Source organism: Amblyomma americanum, chromosome 11 (assembly GCF_052857255.1).
Source record: "Amblyomma americanum isolate KBUSLIRL-KWMA chromosome 11, ASM5285725v1, whole genome shotgun sequence".
Taxonomy (NCBI): domain Eukaryota; kingdom Metazoa; phylum Arthropoda; class Arachnida; order Ixodida; family Ixodidae; genus Amblyomma; species Amblyomma americanum.
Window position 1 is genome coordinate 87,407,963 of NC_135507.1, and position 25,219 is coordinate 87,433,181.

Genomic DNA, 25,219 nt, shown 5'->3' on the forward strand with positions numbered 1-25,219 from the left:
GCTGCGTAAGTAACCACGTGACGCACCACGTGACTCGCAGCAGCTGAAGTCGCGCTCTCTGCCGTCGTCGCGGCGGCTGCGCGCTGCCTATCCAGTGTCTCGCTATGGACGAACCAAGTCAGTCGGAGCCGACACACTCGAGAGTGGGCACTCGCAGACGTCGGTCACGCAGGCGTCGGTCAGAGTCTGATCACGCGATCGACATGGCCAACTGTGCAAGGTATTTAGCAATCGATAGGGAGCGTAAACGCGCTAAACGGCCAGCCGAAAGCAACGAAGGGCGGGAGCGTCGCCTGGCTAGACGACGAGCGAAAGATGCCGAATGAAGACAGCGACTAGCCTTGGAAGCAGCCGCGGGGGAGACTGGCGAGCCGCTGGAAGGGAGTTCTCGCAGTGCGGAACCCGCAACGACCCTGGTGATATGTCTGTCTGTCACACTGTGTAACGGCCTCAAGAACCTTATAAAGTGACCTCACATGTAATCCTTGCCTTCGCTTATATAGCTACCGTTAGGTGAGCTAAGCCGCAGCCGTTTTTTTTCTGATAATAATAATAATTGGTTTTTTGGGGAAAAGAAATGGCGCAGTATCTGTCTCATATATCGTATATAGTTGGACACCTGAACCGCGCCGTAAGGGAAGGGATGAAGGAGGGAGTGAAAGAAGAAAGAGAAATAGGCGCCGTAGTGGAGGGCTCCGGCATAATTTCGACCATCTGGGGATCTTTAACGTGCTCTGACATCGCACAGCACAGGGGCACCTTAGCGTTTTGCCTCCATAAAAACGCAGCCGCCGCGGTCGGGTTCGAACCTGGGAAGTCCGGATCAGTAGTCGAGCGCCCTAACTACTGAGCCACCGCGGCGGGTTTTTTTTTTTCTGCAGCGAACTGATTTTCCTACATCCCTACATCATTCCACGATTCTGAATCTTCCAGTGGCGCCGATGCCGGGTTTTCTTCCGAACGGGACCATTACCGGTTTTCCTTCAATGGGTAATGCGTTGTTATTCAGCCCCTTGATGTGTTCTAAAATCAAGGATTGATATCGGTCATATTTGATGACAGTTGACAGGCGTAAATGTATTTCGTTTATTTTCTTAATGCTGCTTACTAGTACTAACAACGTTCCCAGTCCACTCTTATGAGATAACTTACGCTGACTCTATAAAACCCAATTAGACGGCTCTACCTCTCGCTTGCCGTGGACATCTCATTAGCACCGTGAAGTAGGTAAAGTGCATGTAAGTACACTCCAAGTTGACACCGAACACAGATCATTGGGCGCGATCTTGCTCTACGTTCCCTTCGCCTACAAACCACAGTTAAGGAGGCAACCCCGTGGAACCCTCACCTCGTAAATGGCAGGGAGGCCACATGACAACGCTCGACTCAATGCTTCAGTACGTCACCGATGAGGACAACCTCGACGTCGCCGCCTACCTACACTCCACTCTATGCACCAATTCGCCAATATGAGAATAAGAAAGGGAGTATGCTTCATAGGAAACTATGCGCAGGTAAAAAACACATGTGGGCGTTAAGAGACAAGGATCGAGGGCAATGTCATATGCAATATGGGTAAGATCGTTAATGTAGCCGAAGAGTTCTACCCAAATCTATACAGTAACCAATGTAATCACAACGTGAATGATAGATAAATTAGCGCACAGCAATGCAGCATTCCGGCAGTAGAGAAAGCATTGGGAGCAATGCTAAGGAGAAAAGCAGCAGGTAAGGATCAGGCCTACAGCAGATCTGTTGAAAGATGGAGGGGAGATTCTGCTAGAAAAACTAGCCACCCTGTACGCGCAGTGTCTTATGATTTCGACCGTACCAGAAGCCTGGAAGAACGCCAACATTATATTAATTCATAAAAAAGGAGACGCCAAGGACTTGAAAAATTACAGACCGATCAGCTTACTGTCCGTTGCCTACAAGGTATTTACTAATGTAATCACTAATATATTCAGGGCAAATTCGACTTTAATCAACCAAATGATCAGGCAGGCTTTCGTAAAAGATATTTCACAATTTATCATATTCACACTCAGATGATAGAAAAGTGCCCTAGAATATTGCCAACCCCTATATAAAGCCTTCATTGATTATGAGAAAGCATGTGACTCAGTGGAAGCCTCAGCAGTCATAGAGGCGTTGCGGCATCAGGGTGTAGATGAGCCTTATTGCAAAATACTGGAAGATATATATATATATATAGGAGCTGTACAACTGCCGTAGTCCTCCATAAAGTCAGCAATAAAATTCCATTAAGGAAAGCGTCAGGCAAGAAGACACGATCTCGCCAATGCTATTCACCCCCTGTTTACAGGAGGTAATCCGAGGCCTGAATTGCTAACAGTGGAAATAAGAGTTCCTGGAGAATACCTAAATAATCTGCGATTGGCTGATGAGATTATCTTGCTGAGTCACACAGGAGATGAACTGCAAATCATGATCAACGAGTTAGACAGAGCAGAACGGTGGGTCTAAAATTAACATGCAGAAAACCAAACTAATGTTCAGCAGCCTAGCAAGGGAACAGCAGATCACAATCGGCAGCGAGGTGCAGGAAGTGGTAAAGGAATCTCCTTACGGCAGGTAGCAGCGGCTGATCCGGATCATAAGAGGGAAATAACTAGAAAGGTAAAAATGGGGTGCAGCGCATATGGCAGGTTCTCTCAGATCTTGAAGACCAGGTTACCAAGATCCCTCAATAAAAAAGTGTGCAACAGTTGTATCTTACCGGTCTTCTCCTACGGAGCAGAAACGTGAGGGCTAATGACGTCGTTCAGCTTTAGTTAAGGACGACGTAGCGAGCCATGCAAATCAATATGATAGGTGTAACGTTAGGAGAACGGAAGCGGGCAGAGTGGGTGAAGGAGCAAACTGGGATAAATGACATTCTAGACAAAGTCAGGAGGAAGAAATGGGCTTGGGCAGGGCATGTAATGCGAAGGAAAGATAACCGCTGGTCCTTTAGGGTAACGAAGTGGATTCTAACAAAAGGCAAGCGTAGCAGGGCGAGAACGTTAGGTGGCCGGATGAGATTAGGAAGTTTGCAGCCATAGGGTGATCCGGATCATAAGAGGGAAATAACTAGAAAGGTAAAAATGGGGTGCAGCGTATATGGCAGGTTCTCTCAGATCTTGAAGACCAGGTTACCAAGATCCCTCAATAAAAAAGTGTGCAACAGTTGTATCTTACCGGTCTTCTCCTACGGAGCAGAAACGTGGGGGCTAATGACGTGGTTCAGCTTTAGTTAAGGACGACGTAGCGAGCCATGCAAATCAATATGATAGGTGTAACGTTAAGAGAACGGAAGCGGGCAGAGTGGGTGAAGGAGCAAACTGGGATAAATGACATTCTAGACAAAGTCAGGAGGAAGAAATGGGCTTGGGCAGGGCATGTAATGCGAAGGAAAGATAACCGCTGGTCCTTTAGGGTAACGAAGTGGATTCCAACAAAAGGCAAGCGTAGCAGGGCAAGAACGTTAGGTGGCCGGATGAGATTAGGAAGTTTGCAGCCATAGGGTGGGCGCAGCTGGCAGAGGAGAGGGTTAATTGAACAGACATGGGAGAGACTTTTGCCCTGCAGTGGGCGTAGTCTAGATGATGACGAAGCTTCCCTCTAAAGCACTCCTTTTTTATAAAGGGAGTGCGCTAGCGGACACGCGACTACATTTCACAACGTTGTTTATGTCGTGCACCACGCAGAACCCCGATGTCATGCCTGGTTGCGCACTCAAGACGAGTAGGGCACCAACCGTTCACATTAATCTTAGTCGGCGCCTCGCAAAATACAAGCCAGCTGACCGAGTCTGAGTTTGGACATCCATTTGTCACCGTGGACTCACTGAAAACGTTTTCGCCGCTACTGCTGGCCGTAAAAGATGATTCGCCTGCTATGTCAGCGGGACCCTGAAGTTGTTCTTGATGGTGTTACAAGATCCGTGCTACGCCGAACCCGAAGAGAAGTATTGCGGGTCGTGGGTAAAAAGCCACGTTATGAGCGTCAATATAGCCATGCGTTCGTGCTCCTGCACTTTGTTTCAAGGCGAAAGCTTTATATGTGCCTTTACTTCAAAGCTACTAGTTGTCGGTGTCGGAGCGCAAAAAATGATAGAGCCACGGAGATGACAAGAACTGGAGAGAGAAAGAAACAGAACCAACTTTATTTTCCACAGGGGCTGGGAATTAGGGCAGGTGGGTCCTGCGCGGCCCCCAGGTGGGGGCGATAAACTGTGCCCATGAAATGAGTGTAAGTGGCGTGGTCTTATCTGGCTGGGTGAGGAGTCGGGCTCAGCATTCCGCAGAGGGAGCTAGCAGGAGTGCCCGTGGGGAAGGTTATTTTCGCATGTCCAGATGTGTGCGCCTGAGCGGCGGAGGATCTGTGGTTGCAACTTGGGCATGTGCTGTAGCATTCCCCATTGGTGATTATTGATCTTCTGGAGTGCCGAAGAATTGAGTGCGTCGGCAATCTTCGGAGCAGGGCGGCTTGTGCTCTGTCGAGGTCGGGTTGGAGAGGCGGCAAAGGGCGTCACGTCTTTTTATGAACATGGGTGATGGCGGCAAAAGTCTGGGGGGGCTTCAGCGAGGATGTCTGGATCCTTGAGGCCAGCCGCCGGAATTGTTAATCCTCAGGCAAGTCGACCGGCCCCTTCGTTACCAGCTTTTTATACCTCAGTGGTGTAGGCAGGGGCTCATTATTTTTCAATCTTTTTACGTTGCCCCAACCTAATATATGCCTCTTCGTTACCAGATTTGCCCTCGTGGGCGGGTACCCAGATTAGGTTATTTTCTGGTCGGGAGTGCAACTGCGCAGGATTCATGCAGCGGGAATGCAGATGCAGCCTGCCGAGTAGTTTAGGATTTCTCGTATTGAGTCGCTGAGGGCTGTGCGCATACGGCATTCAGCGATAGCCAGCGCTATCGCTGTGTCGTCTGCTGCGGCGGCGCAGATAAGGGTAGATCGCGGCGTGGTTGCACGGACCACGTAGGTTGCAATTTGCCTTGTCGCGTAAATGTGCGTAGTGTGTTCGTCGGCACGATAGAAATCATCCAGTATTCGGGCTTTGTGGCAAAGGCGCGCGTGGTGTCTACGAGGCAGCCGCTTCTCCGGTAGCGGTTTGACAAAAAGGCGGCTATATAATACACCTGACTAGAAGAGGAAAGGGAAGCGACTGGAGCAGCTTCGGAGCGAGGAAGCATTACCGGAGAGGGCGTCGCAGTCGAAATAGGACTTCAGATGGCGGAAGGCGGCGCAGCGTCGGAGGCAGCAGGTACCAGCATCTGACCACTTGCTGCATGACTTTGTCGTGTGATTTTGCTGTATGACTTGCTGTGTGACTCTGTTGTTTATTTTTCAATTTCCGGTATATTTCATCACATATATTTTGCTTAAGGACTGCTGTTTATTCAACTTTTACATTTTTGTTTTAATTACCGCACAGCTTATGATAGACAGTTCGTGCGGACAACTTCCGTCTACAACTTTCGTCCACGCCGATCTTGAGCCAAGAAAGGCTTTCATTTCGCCTTAAAATCTTTTCAGGGACGTTATGCCACGCGACTATCCGCGCCTTGCCGCAGCTGAGCACGTTGAGCCGACGGCACTCGCTCCCCTCGCAACTATGTAATCACGTGACGCTGCGTTGCGGAGCCGACGGCCCTCTCGCAACTGACAGAAATCGCGTGACGCGCCATTCGCTATAAAAAACGTGTGGCGCGTGTTTACCTTTATGTCATTACCTTAACTGAGCTTTCGCCCGTCTTGCTAGGTTCAGCCGGGTTGAACCGCAGCTAACTTTTTGGAGCGAAAAGCTCCACATCTCGAATGCGAAGCTGAAGGTCAGATGACGCAGTATTTGAGCACTGGTTCGCCGCACGTGTGGCTGAGACGTCATAACACGTGACTTGTCGCACTGGTACCGTTCGTTCCGCAGCTGCGCTGACCGCGGTTCAGCCCGCTCGCTCTCACAAGTTGCGTCACGTGACTAACCACACAATTCGCTTTTCATGATTAAAGTCCAGAGCTCACAGCCTAAACACCCCCAAACCACATGTGTGAGAGCCCGTAAGACTAGCACTTTCATTTATAATCTTCCTTCAGTCGCATCAACAACAAACACCGCAGAAGGTGAGGTGGCTTCCTGGCTTACGGGAACGGGATCTATAGGAACTCTCACCAATCTGGCGAGGGCACCTTGTCACCGGGTGTATTAGTTTCTAAACCGCCGTCGTCGTTCTGGAGGACGCGGTTGTTGCGAAGAGATATTGTCTTTCAATTTTTCTTCTATCTCTTTCAGCTCTATTACTGACAGCACGTGGCAGCGATTGTTGCTCAGCTTGAGCCAGTGGGCAGTCCGATGCACTTTCCTTTCCATTCTTCAGCCGCAATACAGGAGCTAGGCTAGGCACCGCGAGAGCCCCCAGCTCCCAGCCCCTTAATGCCAGGAAACTACCGCCATGTGGGAAAGGCTTCTTGTTCCGGGGGCATCTTGCTATACCGCCTTCGTCGCTTCAGATGACGCGGTTGTTGCGACACCCGTCTCGTTTCTTTTGATCTTTCCTCTCACATCTCAGCAAAACTTGGGATAGTTGGACAGCCATGATCTCGGTAGAACCAGCGCCAACCAGTCGTCCTCCTTCTTTCTTGTCCGTTCTTCTTTTTTGCGCTGGTTCTTCTGAGGTCTCACAGCTCTTCCCTCGACACTTGCTTGACCCACCTATGGGAGGCCAACCATAGCATCCTAGAGCGATGGAATGGGCAAAAGCTCAACCGGACCCTCAATAAGTGGCTAGCCGCACTGCAAACAAAATTTACTGAGCACTCTGAGGAGCTCTGCCGATCCAACTCTGGACAGATTTGCGGTAGTGTGGCTGGCAATCTGTCCTCTAAACACAGTTCGCAACTCCTCCGTTGCTTAATTGACCCCACGCAATCCAAAACAGCCACACAACACCACGTCACATACCTTATACACAGGATCGACCTTTCTCCCGACGCTCTCCTCGACATACTTAGGAACACATACAGCTCCCGGTACGTCAAACCCGCTGCTCCTCTATGCAGGAACCACGAATGCCAATCTCGACGCGGAGATTACGGAAGCAGAAGTAAGAGCGGCCCTCCTGACTCTCCGCTCTAACTCAACTTCAGGAGTTGACCGTATCTCCAATAGCATGCTCCGCAGTTTCGACGATAAATCGATTGCCCAGCTAACGGAATTCTTCAACACATGCTGGCACGAGGGCACCCTGCCGCAATCCTGGCGTCACGCCAAAATCTTATTCATTCCCAACCCCCACAAACCCCTTACACCTGAAAATCTTCGTTCCATCTCACTAATATCGTGTCTGGACAAGCTTTTGGAGCATGTCGCACTTGCCCGACTCACCCAACACAGGACGGAGCAAGACCTCTACCCGCACGGCATGGTGGGCTTCCGTCCCCACCTGTCGGCGCAGGACACTGTGCTCCAGCTCATACAGGATATTTTCGACTTTCTCATACGAGGCCACACAAAAGCTGTCCTCGCCTTGGATCTCTTCATGGCATTTGATCACCTAGAACATCAAGCAATCACGGCGGCGCTCTCCCGCTTGAACATAGGTAAACGTATGTACAGGTATATGCAAACATTCCTTACTAGCCGCACGGCCGACATTCATTTCGGTCCCCACACATCCCGCCCATATACTATTAGCGGGGTTGGCACCCCTCAGGGATCTGTCCTCTCCCCTTTTCTCTTCAATGTCACTCTCAACCCCCTTGCCCGCAAACTACAAACCATGCCTAACCTGTGGCATACACTCCATGCTGATGATATCACGTTATGTACCACCCATGGCAGTGATAGAGACAGAGAACACTCTGCAGTCGGCAGCTGCCCTCACCCAAATAAATGCTCGGAATATAGGTCTCTCATGCTCTCCGGAGAAGTTGGCGTTCCTCGTACTCCGTCCCACTCCCCGAAACTGCCCTACAGCCCCCATAACCGCGACACTGGAAAACCGGCACACCCCGGTACACTTTCTGGGTACTATGCCCTGCATCCAGAACAACGGGAAAAGCACTCTCACAATCAACAAACTAAAGCAGACTGCGGTGTCGATATCTCACCTAATCCGCCGAGTTCCGGGACGCCATCGTTGCATGAAGGAGCATGACCTATGTCGTCTCATTCATGCCTTCGTCCTCAGCAGCTTTCTCTTCACGCTCACCTACATGAAACTCCAGGGCAAAAATATCCACCATTTATGCCATGATCCGAACAGCATTTAAGACAGTGCGACACTTACCGCTAACCATCTCAACCGAAAAACTCCTCCAGGTAGGCCTACACAACACGACAGGTGAGCTTATCGAGGCCTACCGACAGACAGAATAAATACGTCTCGAGAAAACCACCACCGGCAGACACATCCCACACACCCTCGGTACCAGGATACCAGCCACAGATCCCACATGGCTCCACATCCGACACCACATTCACCGCGAACTATTTATTAAACCTCTTCCCAAAAACATGCACCCCACCTTCCACGAACGCTGCCGCAGAGCTCGTGCACGGGCGCTCCAAATACCCTACGGTACGGAACCGGATGCCGTGTGGGTGGATGCCGCATGCACAAGCGAGGACGCGGTTGTAGCCATCACGAACCCCTCCCTACAATCGATTGCCACCCCTCACATATCCCCCACTGCCACTTCGGAGGAGGCTGAAGAGGAAGTCAGTGCCCTAGCCATCACGCGCACGGAGGCCCGGTATATACTGGCAGACTCTAAAACTGCCATTCTAAATTTTGCTCTCGGGTGATTTCACGTCCATGCATTTCGCATACTGAACCCCCTGGCCGCAGACCCGCTCCGCCACATGGAGTTCATATGGGTGCATGCCCAGTCCGGGAATCCTGGAAACGAGGCTCCCAACGCTTTAGCCCGACGTTCTCTCAACCGGGCACCGGCGCCCTCCGATCTTGGGTTGTCACAGGAGCGCATGCAGTCATTCGGTGAACTGACGCAGGCCTGCAAAGCCGAGCGTTGGCTCTACTCCCACCCAATCCCTTCCCTTATAATTATCACGAGACATTTTGGAGTCTGCTCCAAACACACACCTAACCCTCCCCTTATATACGCTCGCGCTACCACCAAGTCCACACGAAATCCTCCTGTACCCTCCGCCACCATTCCAAAGCCACTCTCGATTATATCCTTTTCCTCTGCCCGGCGCATCCTTCCCCCGCGGGGCCTGGAGCACCTCAGCACTTGGGAGGCCTGGGCGACCGAACGGCGCTCCGAGGACCCGGCCAAGCAAGCCATTGCCACAAGCCGGGCGCGCAAGCGTCATGAGCCTGCGGGACATGAACGTTTGTGTGCAGTGAGGCCATGCGGGGGCCCAAAAACCTGCGTATCCTAAACTCTCCTGTTTTTAATAAAGTTTCCACCACCACCCCGCATCTTTTTTACATCTTCCACTGTCTGCACGTGGCAGCGATTGTGGCTCAGCTTGAGCCACTGGGCAGGCCCGTGCACTTTGCTTTTCATTCTTCCAGAAGTCACAAAAACAGCCTAGACACAGCGGCGGGGATGAGGGGGGGTACAACTTTGTTGGCACGAAATGAGAGGAATTAGCCACGGCTGGGGCGAGTCCAGGGTGGCTCCAGTCGGGGGAGACCTGTTGAGCTCGCGTGATGAGGGCCAACTGCGTTGTTTTTCTTGAACTGGCGAAGAGCTTGTCCTGCTCCCATTCCTCTGCCGAGGGTGCTGGCAAGAGTGTTGTCGCGGTGAGTTTGCTAGCGCATTCACATATTATATGGTCTTGCGGGGCGTGCGTCCCGTCACCGTAGTGCGGGCATGCAGGATCGTATTGACCGTTTCTCATATAATCGCTAGGGACTAGGAATTGCCGTTGTTTGTATGTGTCTTAGTGTCGTGGCTTCCACCCAGTCCAGGTCGGGGTGAGGGGCGGGATACGTGCATCGTAGCTCGCAACAAAAGCTAGTAATCTCCGCGTACGAGCGAGGCGCCTCGGCGGGGAGGTCCGTTAACGAGAGGTCTCCTATCCCACGGTTCGTTAGAAGTCGGGCTACACGGTCTTCCCCTTGTTTCTAGAGCTACCCGCGCGAGCCGAAACCCATAAGAAATTGATGTAGTGATCGAGAGTTCGGCTGTGCACAAATCGCATTGCGAGCACATTTACCGAATTTTTCGCGAAATTCTCCTTTTTTGAGATGAGAGAAAAAGAGGCTCTGAATTTTCTGCCAACCATTTTAACACAATAGGCTCCAGGTACTTCTCTATTACATCTAAGGCTCTCTGAATTGTCCTTTCAATCTGTCCATCGCTACACCAGCTCACCCAAAGCGTCAAATTTTCTGCATATATGGTGTCAAAATGATTTATGATTCCGTCCAGCTGCCCTGGATGCCCAATCTCCGCTACATTAAACAAGGTCGGAGAGAGAATGGACCCTTGCGGCGTCCTTCTATTGCCCAATCTAATGTTTGCGAGTTACTGTCCGTCCAGGCTGATGGTGGCAGTCCCATTTCAGAGGAAGTCTCTTACGTAGTTATATGTCTTGACTCTACATTTTAGCGCGCTAACGTTCTCAAGTATGGCCACGTGTTTGACACTATCAAAAGCTTTGGAGACGTCCAGTACCACAATGACCCTACTATCAACCGTCCATCAATTACCTGCTCCTTCACCTGTAGCATGACATCTTATGCCGGCAGGTTTGATCTGAAGCCTATCAAAGTATTAGGATAAACATTGTGATCTTCCATGAATATATTCAATCTAATTTGAATAACGTGCTCCATCAATTTTCCAACGCAAATTGTGATCGAAATGAGTCTAAGATGCTCAAATTGGAGCTTCTCTGGCTTCGGAATGAAGAGCAGGTTTGCAGCTTTCCATGCTTGCGGTATCTCTTCCTTGTCCCAGCATTCTTGGCTATAGGTTGTAAGATTCGAAAAGGGACTGCCGTCCATATTACTGAGCATATTGTTGATGATTTTGTCCGGCACGGTAGCTGTTTTGGTTTTTATGTGGTTGAGTTCAGCCCTCACTTCCTCGACAGTGATTGGACTGTCGAATTCCGGGTTTTCCGAGCCCGCGTATTCAGGGAGACTCTCAGCTCCAGAACGGGAAAAGAAACAGTCTTCCTTGCAAGGGCTGCGATATTGCTTGAGGAGTTAATGAAAAAGTAAAATAAGATAAAAACAAAAAGAAAAAAGAAAAAACTGTCCGCCTTGCAAGGAAAGTGATAGTGCTTTACGAGTGAATGGCAATGCCATTCCGACAGTAGACAGTATTCTCGTCCTAGGGCTGTGCATAAAAGCAAATGGCATAAACAGAGAAACTATTATGAGACTTGAAGCGAGTACCAGCCACACCCACCAGTTAGTCAAGTAAATTTCTAACAAGCACGTCGGGAAGGAGGAGGCCAATCTTTTTAAGATTCGTTCAGGATTTCATGATAAGCAGAGTGCTATACGCTGCGCCCTATCTCAAACTGGCCAAAGCAGAAAAGGGCAAAATTGAAATCATAATCAGAAAAGAGATCTGAACCGCACTAGGTCTTCCTCCGAACACTTCAATGGTAAAAATACTAAGGCTAAATGTCTCCCACGCTCTCAATGAGCTCATAGAAGCTGCCACGGTGTCACATTATCAAAGGCTTTTAAAAACCAAAACTGCAAGAAAATCATGGAGCGCCTGGTGTTCGAAACCTGGCAGTGTTCAAAGCGGACAGATAACGTACCTAGAGCAACCAGGGATAGACTCAAAATTCCACGGCTGCCGAAGAACATGATTCCGGTATTTCACGAAGGCAGACGCAAACATAGGGCTGTGGCCCTACAGGGCGAATTTCGAGGTAGAACCGATGTGCTCTATCTATACGGACGCTGCCGAATACGTTCGAAAGGCAGCACACACAGCGGTAATGGTTCGTCAGAGTGGAGACCCGGCCTCGTGCTGCACCGTTAAAAACTCCAGTGCAACTCAGGCAGAAGAAATTGTCATTTCTGTAGCAATAATACAAAACGGCACAAGGGTGATAGTGACTGACTCTGAGGCAACCATTAAGATTTATGATATGGCAAATATCTCTGCTACAGCCGCCAAACATTCTGGGAGAAGGGCAAGTACCGTAAGAGCTAATCTCACTGATCTGGTTCCCGGCTCATCAGGGCCTGTGGGGGAACGAGAAGGCGCCCGCGACCACCTGAGGGCTCACATTCCGGTCGATCGCCGCGGACGCGCCGCCTTCACGTGAGGAACACCTCCCATCGGCAGACGAACACAAAACATACCATAAAGTAATCTTTCATTAAAAGCTCGGTCGTAAGACCAACCGAGCAGCAGATAAACCAGCAGCAAACCCTCAACTCTACAGTAAATGGCATCCAGAAGTCGAAGCACTATACTTTAATGAGACGTTGCCAACGCTTCTAACGAGCAATCCAAAAAAATTTTGGAGTAGTGTCAATAAACGAGACCACTCATTTATATCTCTCGTTGACCCTCATTCAAACCCTATTTCAAGCACTGGCGTCGCTGACATGCTTAACGTGACCTTTAGTGCCGCTTTTTCATGTGCCGTATCTGACATTACTGATGTTAGAGACTATGCATGCAACATAAGCTTTCCAATGGATCCTGTCAGGTTTGGTTATGACAGAATTATTAACTTAATTAACAATTTGAAAATCTCCTCTTTTTGCGGGCCTGATAACATTAACACCAAGGTCCTCAAGGATACTAAAGTATACTCCGGAATTTTTTTATTGAAGATATGTGAGGAATCGCTTGAAACAGGAGATATACCACAGGAATGAAACCTGGCTAAAGTGATTCCACTCCACAAATATGGTGACAGGCATTCACCCTTCAATTATCGTCCCATATCATTAACTTCTATTTTCTGCAACTCATGGAGCATATATTTTCTCAGTTATCTGGCTTTCTTGAATCATTTTCGTTTTAACGGCTACACAACATAGTTTCAGGAAACAGGTTTCCTGTGAATCACAGTTATTATCTTTCAGCAAAGAAATTTATTCCATTCTTGATGGAGGTTCAGAGGCCGACGTCATCTTCTTAAATTTTGCAGGGCTTTCGATAAAGTGTCCCATAGTCTGCTGTTTTATAAGCTTTCTCATCTTCATATCGACCCGAATGTTCTAGCATGGATTCGTTGTTGTTTATCTAATCGCTCGCAGTTTGCCCACGTTAACTTTCATCAATCACTTTGAATACCGGTTACGTCTGGGGTACCACAAGGATCGATACTGGGACCTTGTGATTCCTTGTGTACATTAATGATCTGCCTAACAATATAAAATCATCTATCAAACTCTTTGCAGATGACTGCATACTATACTGTGAAATTAAAAGCACTAAAGATGTCTACTTATTGCAAGCAGATCTTAACTGTGTTACTGATGAGTGTACTAAATGGAAAATGGTTATAAACACCAGACTCTTACAGTATCAGCAATGCTTCGCTGGCCGCGGTTACCTCCTATAAATACTTCGGTGTACATTTGACATCAAATTTATCCTGGAACCAGCATATCCCCTATATTACAGGAAACTCTAACAGTATGTTCGGTTACATAAAAAGAAACTTTTCGAATGCAACCATTTCAGTCAATCTTCTTCTTTATAAAACACGGGTTCGTTCAAAGCTTGAATACGCCGCGTGGATATGGGACCCTCAAGCTAAGTCACTTATATCGGTTTTGGAAGCTGTTCAGAACCGTGCTCCTCGTTTTATCCTCCCTAACTATGACCGCACATCAAGTGTCACACTAAAGAAAAACACTTTGACACTACCATTACTTTAATTGCGCAGAAAAATTTCACGACTCTGTCTTTTTTTAAGATCTACAATCTGAACCCTGTTTGGAAAAACGCTTTGCTCCTTCCACCCCCCTATTATCGGTTTCCATTGGGCGAACAGGAGCGAGAGCAGCGAGCAGCTGGAGTAGTGCACGAGAGCAGAGGGTACGCGGGTCCTCGTCTCGCGAATGGAACATGCCCGCTGCCCCGAGAGCAGAGCAGCACGGGAGAGCGCGTGACGTCAAGTGTCATGTGACCAAACTTTTTCCCGCGCTCGCGCTGTCTGCATCCCGTCGCGCGCTCGCGGCAGTCAACAATCCGCGCCAGTTTTGTGTCTGTCGCCGTCTTTAGCTTGCGATGGGTGAAGAAGCGCAGCGGCTGTTCATGGCCATGGTAAATGCTTCCCCGCTAACTGCTACACCAGGTAAGCGTCGTCGATCCTAAAAATTGGCTGCGAAACATAACAGCGCTAATACCAGCGCTTTCTTTGTGTTCACCACAGCTGCCATCGATGCGTTGGCCTCTCGTGAGAACATTGAAGAGAGACCCGACGGTAAGTGACAATAACTACTATGCATGGGGCCATATCTGACGATTGTTTTCGTCCATTTCTTTCATTGCTCACAGTTTCTCGCGCCGAATGGACTATTTCGGATAACGGGGGCGTCGCGGCGTGACGCGACGACGGACGAGAACGGCGCCGCACTTTCTCGCTATACTGTCAAACCTTCTTATGCAGTTTATTGCCCCTTTTGTCTGTCGATGCGCCCAGATTGCTGTGTATGCCTGTTTGACCAAATACGTTATTAACCAAGGTGCGATAGTAATCCGCTTGTTTGCCTTCATCTAATTATGCGGGTGGGCCAACTGAGAAATTTTTGTGGTTACGTTGCGGCGCAGAGAGGAGGTGCTTGGCAGAGTTTTCGCAGTCGCAATTGTATGCAAGGGCGTCCGCAGAACTTTTTCCAGGGGGGTGCACCCGATGGCCGGGTATGGGGGAGGCAGTAGGTTAGCACCAAAAAGGAACTATTTGTGGTCTAAACTGCGCACATGAAACAAAAATTAGAAGCAGCAAATTAGTTCTAGGCTTGGAGAACAAACATTAGAATTTATTAATTAACAAAGAATTGAAATTAATAAGCAAAATCTGATAACTTAATATCACCTAAGCTTGCTAATCAAGCTGTGTAGTTGTTTTCTACTAGTGCATGAATGATATCCGTAATTCCCGAGGGGGCGGGGGGGGGGGGGGCACCGCCCCCCTTCCGGACGCCCATGATTGTATGTTCACGTGCAGAGAACACCGCTGGGTCCGATGCCGGCGAGAGGGGACTGCAGCCAGCGCCAGGAGTGAAAAGAGGCGGTGGAGGTGAGCTTATGCCAACTGCACTGCTTGAAACATTTTACGCTTTTAGTAAACTGGCCTTCTCTTTATTTAAGCTCCTGAGTGGACACCAGGAGAAACGAAACTTATGTTAGATTACTATTACAAATACTTTCCTCAGGTTGGCCCTTTCAAAAAGTTTAAGAACAAGAAGATGCTTTTTAAACAGGTTTCCCAGGATTTGGCCACTGTGCTTGGATGCCACAAAACGCCACAGCAATGTGAAAATCGTTACAAAACGGTGATGAGGCAGAAGAAAAAGGCAAGTGATAACAATACCAAATCAGGTGCTTCACCTTGTCCTGTCCCATTTGACGATGAAATGAGAAACATTCAGAGCATAGATGACAGTCTTGAACCAGAGGTTCAAAGGGACTCTTTTGGAGTGACCTACAAGCCATCGGCATCATCAAGCGCTGACAGTTCAGCTGATCCGCCCTCACCTCTACTTGAGAGCTCCAGTACTGCGACGAACAGTTCAGAAAGTGGGGACAGCACAAAAGGGTCGGCAGAAGTCAAGAAAAGGGAATTCCGCGCTAGCACCAGTCGTATGCTACAGATGCAATTTTTTTGACCAAATGCGGGCTATTAGTGCAGAGCGAATGGCTCGCAGGGAAGAACGGGAAAAAGAAAAGGAGAAGAGGCGTGCTGAGCGGCGAGCTGAGCGCACTCAAGAACGCCAGGAACGTCGCAAGATGCACGAAGACAAACTTCAGCTCATCCGCGAGGCCCTGGGGCTCAGGCAATAAAGACAGTGCACTTCGAATGAACATGTTTTGATGACTGTTTATTTCATACACCCCCTGTGCACGGCCAAAAACAAGGCTTGTTTAAGTATTGCCTCAACTTTTATTTCACGTTTAGCACTGTGCTTGCTTGCATTATGGCAGATTTTGTGGCTGCCTCCTTTTTAGTCCCATCTTGGCCTTGATTTTTTCTCGTTTGACTTCTGCAGGTGCCCGCAAGAGGCTCTCTTCTCTAGAGGTGCCACTGTGAACTTCAACTGCAGAAGGGGTTTGATCACTTTTATCCTGGGAGCACAGACGCTTGTCCTGAAGTAGGCTATCAGGTGAGTCCCCATTGTCAATGCAGATGTTGTGGAGGACACAACACGAGAGTATAAATTTCGACATGTTATCTACTGTCATGAGGTCCAAACGCTGTAGCTGCCTGAACCTACCCTTCAATTCCCCAAAAGCATTTTCAATGAGCACTCGGGTAGACGAAAGTTTGGTGTTGAAGGCCTTGTCAGAGGCATCAAGGCTTCCATAGTCTCGGATGGGCGTTATCAAAAACTCTCGAGATGGGTACGCAGCGTCCCCAAGAATTTGATATTTTCCGGCGCAGAGCTGAGGCAGTCTCTTTGAAACATTTGAAAGTCAGAAGATCCTGGAGTCGTGGATTTTGCTAGGTGCACCAGTGCTGTCATCAAGAAACCTCTTGCGGTTATCACATATTCCCTGCAGCGTCAAGGATGGATAATGGTGCCTGTTTACGTAGACTGACCGCACCTTGCCAGCAGGGCACCTAACAGGAATATAGCTCCCGTCGATGCAGCCAATAGTGTCTGGAAACCCTGAAATCTAAAAGTTGAGAATGAATAAATGTAAAAATTTTCACTGAATACCTAACAAAGTAGTAAGTGAAGTCGTGCTCAAACTCTTCAAACCTATCAGAATATAAGCTTGTACATGAAAGTAAGGCCTTAACAACTTTTTGAAGTGATCAAACTGAAAACATTGCTTTCGCAAGCTCTTCAACGTCTTCATGCAGCTTACAGCAGAAATGATGAGACGACACTGCCTGTCACAACTTTACAGTTCAAACTAAATTCAAGGGTATCCTGTATATACTATATTTATTATAAGTTATATGTGTTTCGTGAAGAAAAGCACAAAGCTTTCTTTGAAGGGTAATATACATGGCAAGTGAAGTGCTGTTTTGATTAAGGGCGACTCCTATGATCTTGAAAACCAGCCCATACAACACATGAAAGAAAGAAGGCGACAGGACAAAGGCCTTCTTTCCTTCATGTGTTGTAACAGCTGGTTTTTGAGATGACCTCACACTAACAAGCCCAACTGTCTACACTAGTGCAACTCCTACGCACAGTACAAACTGAAAGTAGGACATTTTTTTTCATTACCTGCTCAAACTCATCGGCAAGCTTCTCTAAGTCATCTGGGAAGGTCACGATGCGTGGGGCGATGTCGAGAAGAAACGCCATGACGCGGTACATCATCCTGTGATGCGTGCTTTCTCCGAGCTCAAAGCGCCCTGCAACATCCCGTATGCAGGATTTGTTGGCAGCGTACCTGCAAAAAAAATGCTACAATTTTATAAGAACACGAAATCGTGAAACTGGCATCTTATCTAACCATCAAGCATTGCAGCGACGTAAAGAAAAAAATCCACATCTGCCCAGTTGTCTGAACAATCTTCACGTGTTCATCAGGCACATTTGGTACTGCCATACGATATTTTCCCGCTGAATGTCACAACGGAAGCACAGGCAAGAACAGAAATAATAATAAACTGCGCAAGTCGAATTTGTGATCCCATACATTTAAATTCGCACGTTGAAAGAATGCGACCAGTTGAGCCTGGCGCTTGCGGAAGAGCAGTGACATTTAAAAGCAATTTTCAGGCAGTATAAGCACTTAGCGAGAAATCGATTGCTAAACTCTCCATCACGCGACGTATTACTGCATTCAATTTCAGGCTTCGCACCCGGTTAGATGCGCCGAGACTTTTTTGCTCCTAAATTTCTTCAATCAGTCATCTTAAATAATAGCTCCTTTTTCTTTGCTACTAAAAAATTGCAATATCTTACCACAAAAAGGAGAGCACATGCTCTTGAGGCGACTTTGGGGGCAGACCTCCGCGATCGGTCCTTGAGGGATAGTGTGGCGATTTCGCGAACTCAGCTGCAAGAGCATTTGCAACCGACCGCGACAATCGGAAGTTCCTGCGAAACTGGTGAGTAAAAAAAGAAACAAACGCAGGTAACTTATTGATCGCCCGTTTTAAATGGGATACAAGGACTCACCTCTTCGTCAGAATACGCGGCAACTGTCTTTTCCAGATACGACTCGTCCTTAGGTCTCTTCTCCGGCGGGGTAAACAGCTGCTGGAACATCTCCTCGTACAACGCCAAATCGTCGTCATCGCTCCTGCTGCTGCTGTCCGAAGACGAGCTTGTGTCTGAGTCGACGCTGCAGCTGCTGTCTTCATCAAAAAGTAGCAACAACTCCTTGTCGAGACGGCGGCGCTTAGCTACTGACATTACGTTTGTTGGCACCGGCCGACTGTCACCGCTATTGCTTTCCGCCATTTCTCCTCGGCCTTCCCAAAGATAAAACCAGAAGTGACGTCAAAAAGGTCACGTGACTTCCTCCGTTCCCCTGTTACTCCGCCGCTGACGACGGAGCACCCAGAACTGCTCTCGGCTGCTCTCGGCGCCGCAAAAGCACTCCTCCTCAGCCAAAGGAACACAACGCTCCTGCACCTGCTCAACCACTGGTAGGCGCTGGAACTAGCGAGAGCACTTTGAGCGCAAAGTGCTCCTGTTCGCCCAACGGAAACCACTATATGTTTCATCGCGCATTGACCATCCGCGCAAAGTGGGCGTTCCACCTTGTCACACTACCGCTCGCTTAAATTATTTCATTCCAACTACATCATCCGAGTGGAATCACTTGCCAGCAGATGTGGCACTCACCGACGATCTCGAGCATTTTAAGAAAAAGTTGAGTGCCTGCATTTCTTCTTCATGACATGTGTGCCCATCGGTTCGTGGTCGCACATGAACTCTGTGTTGCTGATTTGTAGTTTGCCTTATAAGTTCTGGTTTTCTTTTCTCATTTTTTCGTTTTCTTTCTTCTAGCTTTCCATGTAGTCGCACAAGTGCTGAAATCTGTTAAACTCAGTGCAGTGAGCCATATGTAGTGCTGTAACCCATAAACGCATTTCCATTTCTTGTTATCTGTGTTATTGTACGTCTCATTCCACTCCCCTCAATAATTCCCACAGGGATGTGGGTATTTGAAATAAATAAATAAATAAATAAATAAAGAGGCAGATAATCGATGACGATACTAGGAATACACGGGGAATCCTCGTCCTAGACTTGTCCAGGGCGTTTGATAACATCTCGCACCGGTTCGTGCTAGACGCCATCTCGGGCCTGGGCCTTAGGCCACGATTCCATGCGTATGTTAGCTCCTTTGTCAGGGATCGCAAGGCCACTGTCAAAACAGTCCAAGTCAAGTCCCAGGAATTTCATTGGGAGTGAGAGGCACCCCGCAAGGGGCGGTCCTCTCTTTCCTACTGTTTAACATCGCCATGAAGGGTCTCTCGGAGAGACTGGCTACAGTAAGAGGAACGAGTCACGAGATTTATGCGGATGATATTAGCCTGTGGTGCATGGGAGGGTCTGACGCTTCAGTTGAGAGTGTGCTCCAAAAGGCGCTCGACGTCACAGAACACTTCCTGCTAGACACAGGCCTGAGTCTGCCACCAACCAAGCCCGAACTACTATTGTATAGGCCCACCTGACGGGGTTTCGGTATTCCACACTCTTAGATCAAATTACCATAGCCCTCTATACGAGGGATGGACAACAAATCCACAGAGTGGATACCATCAAGGTCTTTGGACTCTTGCTCGAATCTCGCGGGGGCAACTCACAGACTATACCCCGCATTACCTCCAAGACGAAGAATATGCTTCGGCTTAACCTCCAGGTCTCGAACCCTAAAGAGGGGGAGTTAAGTGAGAGCAATCTCCTCAGACTCTACCACGCGTTTCTTATGAGCCACATTAATTATGCAGCCTCCCCTTTGCGCTGGTATAAGCGGGATGAGGCCAAAATCGACGACCTCATGTGCAAAAGCATCAAGCGCGTTCTGGGTTTACCCTTCATTACCAGCACCGCGCGTCTCATGCAACTAGGCATGCACAACACCCTGTCAGTAGTGATCGAGGCCCAACGAGTGGCCCAAATATTACGGGTCCCATCTTCGTGAGCCGGGAGACGCATCCTCGAATCCGTTGGAGGTGGTCACCAGGTAATCATGGAGCGCAATGCGACCCTATCACCCATGGTCTGAGATACGTTCCATGTAGATCCCATGCCACGTAACGTCCACCCTCAATACAAAGTAGGGCGCCGGGTAGCCCGGGCTCGTTCCCTGTTAAAAAGGGCTGCGACTACCCCGAATCTCGCATGTTTCGTTGATGCCGCCCAGTACTGGCGCTCTAATTACTATTCCATAGTTTCATTTGACTGCAATGGCACTCAACATCCGTGCGGAAGGTTTCTGCAACAGTAGCCGAGCAGGTTGCTATAGTCTACCAGTGAAGGACCCTCTACGTCCCAATATCTTTACAGACTCCAGGTCTGCAGCCCGAGCGTTCGCCTCTGGCTCGATTTCCAAGGACGCGGCGGCCATCCTCGGCAGCAAGGGGGCTGCTGGTTTTCATATCATCAAATGTTTCCCGGCCCATATGAGAATCAATGTGCACTCTGGAGTTGTAAACGCCAATGAGTTGGGCCATGACTGTGCGCGAGATCTTGCACAACGCGGCGGTTCCGGTAGACTCAGGTGCGGCGGCTTAGGACTGTACAGGGATTTGCTTCTCACGTTCCATGAAATCTTGGCACATTATCAACTTGTTCGACGGGCATATCCGCTTCCGCATCCTGCACTTACTAGACCACAATCGTCGGCATTTCGCATTCTCCAAACGGAGTCGTTCCCCTCCAGGGGCCGATTCACTCACTTCGGGCCTAATGTAGAACCCCACTGTCTAGACTGTGGGGAGACCTACTGCTCTTTATCTCATATGCTCTGGGCAATGCCCTGTGTTACGCAGCAAATCGCTTACCACTCTATCCGACTGGGAGGCAGCCCTTAAGAGCGGCGACCTCTCAGAGCAACTACGGGCTGTCCAGCGGGCCTGCGACAGGGCGGAGGACCACAGTCTTCCGACCCCGACGTGGGAGCGGCCCGCGACGGCTACGGGGACTCAATGAAAAGGGAGGTTCCCTAACGCGGTTCCTCAGGGCCATCAATAATGTTCTTTGTCTGTCTGTCTCTCTCTACTGCTACGGGAATTGAAAAACTATTACTGGTTTTGAGGAAAGGAAATGCGGCACTGTCTCACGTATCTCGGTGATCACTCGAAACGCGCCGTAAGGAAAGGATAAAGGAGGGAGTGAAAGAAGAAAGCAAGAAAAGTTGTGCAGTGGTGCTCTTAATAACAATTGGTTTGTGGGGAAAGGAAATGGCGCAGTATCTGTCTCATATATGGGCGGACACCTGAACCGCACCGTGAGGAAAGGGATAAAGGAGGGAGTGAAAGAATAAAGGAATAGGTGCCGTAGTGGAGGGCCCCGGAATAATTTCGAGCACCTGGGGACCTGTAACGTGCACTGACATCGCACAGCACATGGGCGTCTTAGCGTTTTCCCTCCATAAAAACGCAGCCGCCGTGGTCGGGTTAGAACCCGGGTACTCCGGCTCAGTAGACGAGCGCCGTAATCACTGAGTCACTGCGGCGGGTAACCTATGTTTCAAAGGCCAATTTTCATTGTACAGTACACGGCTTTTATCTTTATTTTTTGCGGCGCGTCGTCAACAGGGTAAATGAAAATGAAGAGTAACAATAATATCTCCGCTTCGCTTAAATCTCACATTCTAATGTGACGTTGATTAAAACTTCGATGCGACACCGCAAGTACACAATCAGCGTTTAAAGCCAGCAAGGGTGCCACTTAGACGTTGAATTTGTTGAGCAGAAGCCTCTTCCTGGACCACTGATTTTTTTGTGCGCTGAATGCATTAGCTAGCGGTTCCTAATCAAGTAAGCACCGGTTCTATTTGCGGTACTTGAGCGTTCGGCTTCACGAACACGTTCTGACTTTCAAATACATACTTGGTGCTGGGTCACCGACACAAACTCAGAATACGGGCCCTGCACTCCACTCAAAACAGGAATACGCCCTTAAGGAAGCAAAAAGGAGAGCAGCTAAAATCTAGCGCACTCGATTTCATAAAAGAGAGAGTGATAGAGGACACCTCACTACATTTTTGCACGTTTCTGTTTAGAGAGTTGCAATGCGCAGAAAAACCTCGATGTCTGGTTGCGCATTCAAGACGAGTAGCGCACCGACGATTGGCACCACAATCGGCGTCGACGCCCCGCAGAATACAAGCCAGCTACACTGAATCTTTGTTTGGTTGCCCAATCGCCACTGTCGACTGAGTGAAAATGTTTTCGCCGCTGCTTCGGGTCGTACAAGATGATTCACCCACTATGTCAACAGGACTGAAGTTGTTCATGATGGAGTGGCAAGATACAAGCGACGTCGACTCTGAAAAGTGGTGCGTGTCGTGCGTACAAAGCCATTTTATGAGCGCTACTATAGCCCTGCGTTTCTAGTAATGCACTTTATTCAAAGGCGAAAGCTTTATATGTCGCATTATTTTAAACCTGCAGCGGTGGCTCAGTGGTTAGCGCGCTCGGCTACTGATGTGCAGGTACGGGTTGGAACCCGACCGCGGCGGATGTGTTTTTAAGGAGGCAAAACGGTAACGCGCCCGTGTGTGGTGCGATATCAGTGCACTTTAAAGATCCCCAGGTGGTCGAAATTATTCCGGAGCACTCCATTACGGCACCTCTTTCTTGCTTTCCTATTTCACTCTCTCCTTTACCCCTTCTCTTGCGGCGCGGTTTAGGTCTCCAACGATATATGAAATAGATTCTGCGCCATTTCATTTACCCCCAAACCAATTATTACTATTGTTATTATTACTATTTTTATTACTTTAATGCCCGTAGTGTTCATTGCGGCACAAAAAATGGGAGGGCCATCGAGAAGGCAATAAGGGAAGAAAGACAAAGAAAGATAACTTCAGTTGCCACGTACAGGTGTAAGGAAATAGGGCAAGTGGGTCCTGTGGGGCCCCAGGTAGAGGCGACGTCCAGGGCCCAAGAAATCAAAGCAGGTTGAGTGATCTTGTCGTGCTGGGTGAGGAGTTGGTCCCAGCTTTCCGCAGAGGATGCTGGCAGGTGGACCCGTGGGGGCAGGTATTTTCCCACCCCAAATTATGTGCGCGTGAGCGGCGGGCTATCCGTGGTTGTAATCTGGGCATGTGGGTTCATATTCCTCATCGGTGATTAGTGATAGCCTTGAGTGTCTAAGAATGGAGTTCATCTGGAATCTGTGAAGCGGGATGGTCTGTGCTCGGTCGAGGCGGGAATTGGCGTCTCGTCTCTTTATGAAAATTGGTGACGCTGGCAAAAGGTAGGGGGCTTGAGCGAGGGCGCCTGGATCCGTGGGGCTACCTGCCCGGATTGTTAAACCCTGGGCAAGTCGCTCGACCCCTTCGTTTCCAGAGTTGCCCGCGCGGGCGGGTACATAGATTGGGTTAATTTAGCGGCCGGGACTGCAGCCGCGCAGGATGCGTGCGACAGGAATCCAGATGCAGCCTGCCGTGTAATTTAGGATTGCTCGTATTGAGTCACTGAGAACCCTGCGCGTACGGCGGTAAGCTAGGGCCAGCGCTATCGCCGTCTCTTCCGCTGCGGTCGGGGGTAGGGCACGCACCTGTGGTGGAGATAAGGGTAGACTGCGGCGTGTTTGCACGGACCACGTAGGTTGTTGCATCTTGCCTTACAGCGTCGACGTATATTGGGTGTTCGTCGGCACAATAGAAATCAATCAGTGATCGGGCTTTGTGTTCGCTGCGCGCGTCGTGTCGGCCAGGGAGCGCGAACGTTCTTGGGTAGCGGTTTGACAACGAGGCGGCTATGTAGTGCGCCTGTCCAGAAGTGGAGAGGGAAGCGACTCGAGAAGTTTCGCTGCGACGAAAGATTACCGGAGGAGGCGTCGCAGTAGAAAAGGCTCTTGAGCACTACAGGGAAATAGGACTGCAAATGGCGTCGGAAGAGAAATAGCCGAACAGCATGCGTCGTCTGCAAAAGTACCGGAAGGGGCGGAGCGTCGGAGGCAGCAGGCGCCAGGATCAGACCACTCGCCACATGACTTTGTCGCGCCAGCAGCGCTCACGCGATAGGAGTCATAAGTGTCTCTGCGAAGGGTTTCGGTGCTGCGCGTGCGTCATTCTCTTCAGACTCCCGTGTTGATGGTGTGTGTGTGTGATGCAGAGTGATGGAACGACGACGACGTCAACGTCTGTGACCTGCGAGGCGACCGTGTCTACGTCAACACGAAGACTAGAGTGCCCACAAAGGTAGGCTACTGCTCCAAGGCACGGGAGCCGATAAATGCTGTACGACGGCGGCAGAGGCCGGCAGCAACATCGGCGATCACTGCTACGGTAAGAGCGCGGAAAGCTGGTCTGTAAAGGTTGAAGCGGCATGGAGACGTTGAACTGCGCAAGCGAGAATTGTACATGAGGCGATAGAAGCGTGCGGCCAACGTTCAGTTGCGGAAAGGTGAAGTGGAAGCAATGCTGCAGAGGAACGAACAGGAGGCTGATGCATAGGCGCACTCTCGAGCAGTGCATCCTTTCTTAAACATTTCCCCCGCGGGGCTGCAATGCTTTGTAATGCATACACGTAACCAGTCTCAAGTGTCTCTGGTGATTTTTTTTCGACACCTCTTTCTTTGCTGTTAGGCATCTGATCGATTCTTCTTCGAAAGAGGGCAATCCCACAAACGTTCTCAATGTTTCGTTTTTCTTGCTCAGATCCGACGGTACGCGACTTTAACATTTCCTGACGCGACAGGTGGATAGTTCTATCTAGATTGACCGCAGCACGTCCAACGACTTCTACATTGCTCGAGATTGCGTAGTTACCTTTGAGGGTCAATCGGAGTTTTTTTGACCCCTTTATGTTCACCGCGGCCGTTGGAAGCAGAAATCCTGCCTTTCGTGGTCCCTTCAACACAGGTTTTGCTATCTACGCCGCCTAGTTGTTCAGGTATCTGTGACCAAAAATCAGCCTAATAAAGAG

The 25,219-nt window shown here is 49.3% G+C and overlaps 1 pseudogene; it reads left to right on the forward strand.

The window, feature by feature from the left end:
• Nucleotides 1–4,592: 4,592 nt before the first annotated feature.
• Nucleotides 4,593–15,981, forward strand: LOC144109784 (uncharacterized; annotated as a pseudogene).
• Nucleotides 15,982–25,219: the final 9,238 nt, after the last annotated feature.